This window comes from Melitaea cinxia, chromosome 7 (assembly GCF_905220565.1).
Source record: "Melitaea cinxia chromosome 7, ilMelCinx1.1, whole genome shotgun sequence".
Taxonomy (NCBI): Eukaryota; Metazoa; Arthropoda; class Insecta; order Lepidoptera; family Nymphalidae; genus Melitaea; species Melitaea cinxia.
Genome location: NC_059400.1, coordinates 17,153,497 through 17,163,477, shown reverse-complemented (window position 1 = coordinate 17,163,477; position 9,981 = coordinate 17,153,497). Strand labels below are relative to the sequence as shown.

At 31.6% G+C, this 9,981-nt stretch overlaps 1 non-coding gene across 1 annotated transcript; it reads left to right on the top strand.

The window, feature by feature from the left end:
* Positions 1-1,055: 1,055 nt before the first annotated feature.
* On the top strand, positions 1,056-1,127 carry Trnae-cuc. Its single transcript has one exon. It is a non-coding gene; the product is annotated as a tRNA-Glu (tRNA).
* The last annotated feature ends 8,854 nt before the right edge of the window (positions 1,128-9,981 follow it).

Below are 9,981 nucleotides of genomic sequence, written 5' to 3'. Positions count from 1 at the left end.
TTTAATTATAATTAGGTATTGTAAGTTGATTGGTTATTCCAATTTTCTATTAGATACTTACTACTAGAGCTTGCTTCTAATATGAAGGAGTGTACTCTCCAAGACCCAGTTTTGCGATCACGTGTCTAAGACGCGTCAGTCTGAGAAATAATTCTAAGTTGGGCACTTATTTCCAAACACTAATCTCAAGATTAGAAAAATTTTAGGAAACTTTAGTATTTTTTATGAAATTATATTGAATTTGGATTATCAACAATAGTGGTGCCTATAGGCAAGAAATGCCATAGTGTACCAAACAGAAGAATACCTACTTGTTAATTCGACTAATTTTACTGGAAAATAATAATAGGAGATCTCAACTAGAGACGAACATCACCCATCTACTTAATTGAGGAAAATGATTATATATCTTTTATAGTATATTAGAAAAATAGTCGCGAAAGGGTTGGCAATTTATTGGCAAAAATATAGCCATTCAAAATTGAAAAAAAACATTTTTTTGAACTCCACCTACGTTTAAATAATTAAATTTTATATCTACTGAGAGCATGAAAGTTGTAAAAAAAGCAATCGTTGGGTTGCCTTTGTCTATTATTTTCCTGGCATAACTACTGAGTTGGTATATTATTGTATGTTGTTCTAGTTACCAACAAGTTGATTTATCAACATTACATCAAAATGAGCACTGTTTCATTACGATTACGATAACATAAGGTTACCTGCTAAAAATCTGATTGGAATGGCGGTTACTTTCAGGATTTATATTTAACATACTAAAGAAGGTAATTATTTAATTTTTATTCACTAAGCAGATAGGTGTGGATTTCACGTATAGTTCGTATCTTAGACTATAAAACTCCAATGCCTCTTCTTTATAGAACTTTACCTAAAGAGTAAATATTCACTATAGTCATACAAATAAAACTTTCATATATACATTCTACATACGAAATCGCGCAACCTTGTGTGTATATATATATATACAAAAATATCTATTTGAACTTGAAATTTGGTTGTCAAGATTATAACGCCCTATTTTCTCCGTGATCAATATGTCCGGTATGGTCTAGTGGCTAGGATACCTGGCTCTCACCCAGGAGGCTCGGGTTCGATTCCCGGTACCGGAATTGACTTTTTGCATTATTTCTCTTCATATTTATTACTTTTTACTTAAAAATATATTAATTTTTTAAACGCAACCGGAACGGAACCGGTGATAACCTTCACGTATCAAAATAATTATTTTCTAAAATATAAAAATGAATAAATAAAATTAGTAATTTATAAAAATAAACTTAACAAAAAGTAAATCTATATATTTATACGTGAGGTTGTACCCATTTTTATGAAGATTGCGCGAACGGAAGAGTATGAAATTTCGTACACTTATAGTTTATATAGAGGAGTGCAGAATGCTAATATTTTTTTATTATAAATAATAATAATATTTACAACATAGACACACGGTCATATTCTGTTCCTAAGGTAAATAACTTAATGCTTGTGTTATAGGTAACAGCGACTGGTATAGCTATATATATCATCATCATCATTTCACGCCAAAAATGGTGTGAACTCATGTGTGTTGCCCATAGTCACCACGCTGGGCAGGCGGGTTAGTGACCACATGATGACGATTTCAAAAAAATGGTTATTTTAATATTACAAAGAGACACTTCAATTTTATTTATTTCTATAGATCAAAAAACACTTTCTGATACTTAATTGTGCTACAAATAATTTAAAAAACAAGCTTTTCTTAAATTTGAGCATATTATCCACTTAAAAAATTAATTTATAAATAACAATTAATTCAATTTACATATAAATGGTTAAGTTTTACTAATAAATACATGTAATTAAATGTCTTGGTTGTTGGAGCTATTTATAATATATAAAATTATTTTATGAGTTATTATTTTGCAACATTTAATTTTATATCAATCCATTACTTCAATATATTATTCCGAACATGTACTTACATTTACATAAATATCTACTTATTTATACAAAACAACAATAAATTACATTTTAAGATCGAAATATAACTCGAAACATCGTGACATTAGGTCATGACTACAGGGCATAAAATAATCAGTCTTCGCCTTTAAAACTGCATTTCAATCCGAGACAGACAGACATAATCATTCTCTGTTATAAATCTCCATGTCTCTTTACCATATTTGAACTTATCAGTGCCTAAATCCTTCACGTGAATCTGACCTTTCTGCATATACAACGTAAGGTATATATCACTCTGAAAAATAAGATGCAGAGACAGGATTTAAATTTCGAATTTGCATTCGCAGTCTGTATCGCATCGTCTAACGATTGACAGATATCAATGCAGAATCTACTTGCTACGAACCGAATTCAAAAACGTCTAAACAGATGGATTTATATTTAAAAATAAAATGTAACCTCCGATTCAAGGTATAAGTAATTAATATTTCAAAAATAAGCTGTTGATTAAGATAAGAACGTCGTAACTACCTGTTTATGTAAACGTCGGCATTAAATTATCTGTAATATTTGAATTATACGAGAGACTTGCAGAAAAACAATTTAATAATAAAATCGTATAAATTAAATGTTTTAACGTTCTAACGTAGTACATAAATTGAGTATTTTACTTCATTATAAATTCAGTCCGTCTAAAAACGTACCATGAAATTGGTAGCCGTTAAAAATGGACATTTATTATATAAAACTATTTATAATTAAAGTTTAAAACAATCGATTCGAACACGTAAATCAAATGTTGAGCAAGAAGTAATTAATTTTGATTATTCGAATAATCGAGGTTTGATCGAATCACGTCGACAAGGTGTTAAGTAGAAATCAATGCAAATCAGAACCGTAACTAATAAGGTGCAAAAGTAATTCCGAATGATTGTACAATAGCGTATTGAACGGTCCTATAATATATTTTCTATTTTGAACTACAATAGACGGTAGTCAATAAGATCACGTTTGGTATTATTATATGAGCCGTGTATTGATAGAAGATTAGTTGTGGTGCGTCAGATGTCAAATCCGACTCAGATTTACGACTAAGCGGTCTATTCACCGCCCGTCCGTTGTATGAGGTCTCTTTTAGACTTGGAATCGGATGAAGTCACACTGTTATTGATATTTCTTTTTATTTTAACATTAATATAAGTGTAAGAGGATATTGTTATATTTATATATTTTTAAATATGTAGAAAAATGCATCTCATCTGTATTTTTTTAACGTAAAAAAAACATATACATATATCCAATGTCAATCTTTCACTTATAAAAAGGTTTTGGAATACCTCGTAGCGCATACAAAAATGTATATCTAATTTGGTCATTGCTACGTTCATGCAGCGGCATAGGTCTCTTTCACCGTGTAGGAAAAGGATTGGATCTTAATTCGCCACGCTCCTCCAGTGAGGGTTGGCGGATTTTTCGCGACAGTGTTGTTCAGCTATTTGAAAAAGACAATAACCTAACATTTTAACAAAACGTCATAAATTTAAGAAAAACATCCTAAAATAATTACGACAAAGGTTGCGTGCATTAGTGATATTAATATGAAGAACAATACTGGAGCAGGTATAATACTAACTCAGGATAGTATAAAATTATAAATATATATAAGTTTATGTGAAACTCCGAGCAATAACAATTAGCCAAATTGGAATTTAAAAGCTTTTATACACATTAATCCTCAAAAGATCTCGCCATCAATCACATTACCTTTTCAAACGAGATAACAGTCGACATTAACAGCTCACCAAACAGCAAAAATAAAGGACTAATTGAAACAGGAAACATACAAAAAAAATGTTTAAAACCATCTTTGTGGACGAACCCTCTATTATCTAAACCCTCGCATGTTTACGAAGCGGTCAAATTTCATATCTAGCGGTGCCTTTGAGTTTGTCTCTCGTATTATTTTCATTATGTTCCGAAAGCTCGGAAACCGTGTTATTGTTATTCTATCTTTGAGGTGTGGCAGGCGGTTTTTTGTTTGCTCTCCACGTAATTTATTTGGGACCTTCTTGTTTTGCCCAGCGTTACGTATTATCCTCTCCGGCTGTCGAGCTGCGCCGCCTGCGATGAATAAAATTGAAGACGCATAACGAAATCTTGAGAGTCTAAATGGTTTTGTTTAAGAACATTATTGACATTTAAGTTCTCGCTGACTAAGCGTAATATAAAATGTATGTATATAATGTAATGTATCGATAGTAAAAGTACATAAAACTTTATGGAATTAAAATGTAAATCTCAATCTTCTACCGTGAATTACTGACCACAGTTAGAAACATTAATTTGACTGATTTATGTTTTCCGTTACATACGTTTAATCATTGATTGATTAATGATACAGCTGTGGCGAACACAGCTTTATAAGGAATTAATGTCAGTTCGGACGCTATTTATGTTGATACTTTAATGGTTCTTACATGAAAATTACAAATGTTAATCAAGCTGTCTTTAAATGTCCCTTTAAAAGCGATTACTGTTAAAGATATAAAATTTAAAAAATCGCTCGTTTCAATGTCACCTCTTCAATTAATATTTTTACGCAAATATTTTGTACCTACTTTCAATAATACTTTTATTAAATTAACGGCATGTTTTTTTTATTTATTGTCATCTCACAAGGTCCCATTAAAGTTCCTACATTTTATTTTGTTTCCTTATATGTCAACTATTATGCGAATTACGATTATTATATATATTATTTTAATTTTTGACATTTTGACAAAACAGGTAAAATATTCATTTATATTATTAAACAACTCTACATCTTTCTTATTCTTTAATGTCTGACTCGGCAGCTACCGGTTTTTAGCTTCTGATTGACGGCTGTCGGCTTCGCTTACGCTCTTACAAACTTATCAATACCTCTGTCATATCACTTAAGCCTGTAGGATAAGAGTTATTTTGGCTTGATTTTATTACAAGATGGTACTTAGATGCCGGCATTCACTGCGGCGCCGGTCGACATGGCTAGAACTTGAGTATCATCCACTTATTCATTACGAGGTTCTATTCAGTTTTAATCATAATCGGTACTTTTAAGATGTACACTCGGGACCGATTCTTATGTCTATTCATTTTTGTTATCAAATATCATTGTTTTAATGAGATTTATAATTTGTTTTGTCTGTACTTCATCTTGACATTAATTGACATTGTTTTAAAATAAATTAAAGGAATGAAAAGACAACGAGAAAATTCAGATGGTTAACGGTTTTTTTTTTGTACTAATTCAACAGAAGCTTGTGACAGTGCTGACGTTTGAAATGTAAAGGCAGATACAACGGTAACTGAATTAACAATGGAGAGAATGACAATGTATTTAAGCAGAAATGACCATTTACCATCAGGTGGTCGCCATTCACATCATTCGCTCGTCCAATAGTGATTAATTAAGGAAAAGTAAAGACTGATATTTGTTCAGGAATATTTATAGCTGTATACATGACACGGCATGTTGTATTTTGTAATGATCAATGATGTTGTAAGGAACAATTGTGTTGTTCTAATCTAAGTACCTATACTATACATACGCTCATAGAAACTTCAAATAAATCATCTCTGTGAGTGGATGATAAACAAAAGAGATTGCTCGAGTGGCTCAAGGTTTTGACTGGTGGAATTTATTAACAAAATTATTCAAAGACAATGAGAAATATTTAGAAACGGCGAAGACAAATGATCAAGTCTATTGTGGAGATAAACAAGCGGTTAGATTGGGGGAGCGGAAAAATGAACGTTCATATTTTATTTGTATCTGACTGCTGTGTGTGATGTGATTATTTTATACGTAAAGCGTTGTGAGTTAATGTGTCTACGATTATTTACGACGATGATATTCCTGAGACGTTTGATATTTGATACACAGGTTCTTGTAATTGCCCCTGAGAATAGTTTCCTCTTTCTTTTTTCTTATTTTCGTGAGAATACTCTCATTTAACTGGCAATTAAGCTTTTAAGCTCCGAACTTTATACACAGCTATAAACGCACAATTAAAAACATGCAATTTAATTTATTTCTAGGTTTTGATGGTTTTTGATTGTGCCATACACTCCTGATATGGCCGAATATACTCATAACTTTATTCAATATCATGGATTAAATTCATTTTTGTTCTACATTTTGACATTACTTGTTAATAAAAACTTTTCTAAATAAAATAGAAACAGCCATGTATTAAATATAAAAAAACAGTCATAAGCTCATTAAGTACGTTAATTATATTGAAATATATTTTAACATGATTTCCATAATCATTACCCTTCTCAGCCACCGATCGTACGAGTCGAGTTTGATAAATGACAATAGATAGGCAGCCTGGCGGAGTTGATTGTAAGAGATTTATTAGGCTCTCAAGCATCCAATTAATTCGAGAAATTATATTTATTTTATAGTTATTTATTAATTATACTATTTGTCAAAATCACTTTTTTCTATATTTTTGATACAACAATTGTTACACGCTTAGTAAAGACTCCGAGATAAAAAATTATAAATATTAAATTAATTTAAAAACTCTACGTATAATATTATTGTATGTGAGTGAAATAAACACTTCAATTAGACAAACGGGTCACTTCAGCCTATCGCAGTCCACTACTGGACATTGGCCTCCACGAATTCGCGCTAAAAATGGCGCGAAATCATGTATTTTGCCCATAGTCACCACGCTAGGCAGGCGGATTGACGACACACCTGCGTGGTGTAAACTATTAGAGAACGCCATATAATATATAAAGATTAAGAATACCGATAACGCAGTAGCGATAGAAATCGTCTGTATAGCTGCGCAATCGGCAGTGACCCTGTTTCGCTATAAGAGCTATGTGTTCGATTTCTGCCTCGAGTCAGGGTGTAATATTTACACATTTGTGTCTTACTACGAGTCTGGGTGTTGCACTTGAAGAAATTATCAAACATTTTTTGGTGAAATGTGTTCGAAACGAAAAAAAGAGGGAGGAAGTTAGGACAAAATTTAATTTAAATTTTATATTTAAAATTTTCAAAAAATATTAAATATATATTTAAATAAAAATAGAAATTAAGAATAGAATATATTACTGACATTTTCAGCCTTGCTGTAAAAAGTCTCAAAATCAAAAAAGAAAAAAAAAAACATTTAGACACATTGCTTTCGATACGTCTGACATTTTACCGCACAAATTTATTGACCTTAGACACGACAGAGAACCATTGTTATTAATGTGAAAGTGAGTTTTGTTTACAGACTTTCACATACTATACCTATCGACACTAGACGCCATAGATAAATTGTATTGTAAAGACAATGGATACATACAACGATGTAACGAAAGGCATATATTTTTATGTACATGACCTTTCAAATTGCCCGCCTTTATGTGGGGAAAATCCATCATGGATATCCTCCAGCTCGGGGACGCCAGAGGGTTATGTCGGACTCCTACTGAGTAAAAAACCACCACGTGTGAGCAGTCATCCACCTGGGTGGAGCGAGATGGGGTCGCGCTAGCATTCGCTACCTCGTCCCGGGCAAATTTCCCGCCTAGACCAACATTATGGTATGGTTAATACGGGCTAGTTTCCGCAACTCGACGACTCTGTGCCTATTTTGCGTGTGTGGGAGTGATCCGCTTCACTCTTGCCACCCAAGCTCCTCCAGAAACTTTAGAAGTCTTTTCGGCTTCTTGAAGATCTCCGGAAGTGTCTTCAGGGTGCCAAGATGTTGTGCCCGGTAAGCCGCTACACCTGGACAGTAGAGAAGTACATGCGTAGCCGTTTCTTCTGTTCCCATGCAAGCTCTGCACAGGGGACTGTCGGTTATGCCCACATTAAATAGGTGTTTGTTAGACCAACATTATAAAGAGGACCGAATTTTTTAATAAGAGATGACGTTATCGCTAAGTAACATGTTCTTAGGGTATATTTTAAGGGAAAAAAAGCAGAACAGGAAACAGTAGATACTTTACGTCTACTGAGGTAGGGCACAGCAGGATATCCTGATTAATGTCTGAAGCAGCCCGACTGGGGAAGTACCTCAACCTTACAATAGATAACAGCTAAATAACCCTGCTTTCAAGCAGTATTGTGTTAGCTAGAGCTCCTGGGTGGAATTGGGTGGTAAGGTCGGCAATGCGCTGGTAATGCTTCTGTTGTATATAAGTCATAGTAATCGCTTATCATCAGGTGAACCGTACGCTTGTTTTCCATCCTCTCCTTCCGAGCCGCGAGCGTAAAACTAGTAAATCTGTTATGAATTTGAAAGTTTGTGAAGATTATGTAAATCTGGATGAATTGTTACTTAAGGTTTTTTTTTAATATTAGTTACACTCAAAAATCCTATGGAAGATAGACAAGTAAATCCGAGTAGCGAAAGTATATCATATACAATGTATATGACTTAGGTATAAGTTCACTGCGCAGTATTTTGACCTATACAAAAGTGTTTATAAATCATAAGATGTTTATTTCTTTTTCTTGAATCTTTCTCAATGAACAGTAAAAACATATCTACGGAAATCCCAACGAGATTACATAAACAAACTAGCTTTCGTAATCATAATATTATTAAAATCATTTTATCTATTTTCTTATATTGTTAACTTAAGAAGTGAGATTTTTGTTTGTGCTATCAGTAAACCTGTTTTAATAACAGACATTTAATGACAGAAAACAGAAATCACGTTATCCAAAAAAAAAAAAAAAAAAAAACAAAAATTAGTAACGTAGCATAGACACAAGTCTCTTTTCACAGGACCAATAAAGTCTCAAACAAGTGAAGCCACATGTGACATCTAGTAAAATTATAATCTGCTAAATTTTTATAAATAAAAATGAATATTGATAAGCGTATATAACTCGAGAATGGCTCGACCAATTCGGCATTTTTTTATGCTTCTTAAGGCCCACAGGTTTTTATACTAAAAAATAAACTGAAAGAAAAATTAAAAAAATATTTAGTATTAACTTTTGACAGAACGAAGTCTGTCCGGGCAGTTAGTGATCCATAAAAACAAGATACATAATTATCCTATATGTCTACATAAAACATTTCAACATCGATTTGATTAATTCAAAGTTCATCAAAGATAACATAAATAAGCAATTTTTAATGAAAACAAAAAGTTACATTTAAGTGTCGTAAATATTAAAAAATCCTTTTCACGAATTAATATTAGATAAAATTAATAGAATCTATTAATCACGATTAATTATTCATAATTAGCGGTGATCAGTGCCTTTGATTTGAGATAGTGTACCATTTGTAGACTTGTTTTTGGCCCCGGTCTTGATTCTATTATGATAATCGAAAATTTGATCTTTCGCGTGTCGCAATAATGGAAATATAATTGGACTAGATGATGATGATGATTGTGATAGGATGAGATAGAAATTCACACTTATTACTGTTAAATTTGGAATCTATAGATTTCAAATGTGTAAACAAAATGTAAGCAAAATGTTCTTTAACTTCTATAAAATTAATAAATGCTAGTTTCCTTAAAGTTAAATGAGCTTGTAAAATGAATTAACGGAATGACAAATGGTGATATGGATTTAATTTTTATTATTCCGATTAAAATTTAAATTTATAATTCTATAATTATTTAATTTAATAAAATATACACGTTTAATCATTTAATATTTGACATTTGTTATGCGAAAAATAAAGAAGTTTTAATTTTTTATGTTTATAAGACATTTTAATTTAGTCAATTTTATTAATTTTCGACAAGTAAATTTACGTCTAATTTATTGCAATGACCATGTTAACATAAAAGTTTCCTACATTTAAAGCATAAAATTAATATATTTTTCTTTAAATAAAAACATATTATCAATCTTCATTTATATCAGAATATATAAATTTATTACCAAATCGTGCTATTATCGAAATGTAATATCGATTTATTTTAAACGAAAAAAATAAATAATAATGCAATAAATATGTATTCGCAAGTCTGATCTGTCAACTTGTCTTC